Genomic DNA, 454 nt, shown 5'->3' with positions numbered 1-454 from the left:
ACCTTTTTACTTGTGATAATTTTTAAGATGTCCCACTTACTAGGCGTAGCGAGTATAGCAAGATTGAAAATATTCGGATTTGCTAATCCTCATCTAGAAGATAATTAACAAAGTCTTATCTAATCCTTGTGTCAGTTGATTTTGCCCCAAGATTCATGCTGATTTTTCTCTTCTATTTTTTCATGCTAGTGTCATTTAGATGAGGCATAGTTCTTCTCAAATGAACTGCAAAAAAGTCTTATACACGCGGGTTTGAGGTGATCCATACATACAATCGGGTTTGAGGGAAATTTCTTCCGCGCGTTGGGATGAGAAAAAAAACAGCTTTGTGCCGATGGATTTACCACCAACACGCCCCTGCTGTATCAGGACTACGCGCTCTCACTGATGAGTCTTGATTGGACCAAATTATTAAATGTAACCATATACTTAATCAACGATGTTGCATACCCCC

Source organism: Triticum dicoccoides, chromosome 5B (assembly GCF_002162155.2).
Source record: "Triticum dicoccoides isolate Atlit2015 ecotype Zavitan chromosome 5B, WEW_v2.0, whole genome shotgun sequence".
NCBI classification, from domain to species: Eukaryota; Viridiplantae; Streptophyta; class Magnoliopsida; order Poales; family Poaceae; genus Triticum; species Triticum dicoccoides.
The sequence above is the reverse complement of the archived record's forward strand: the minus strand, read 5'-3'. Positions refer to the sequence as shown.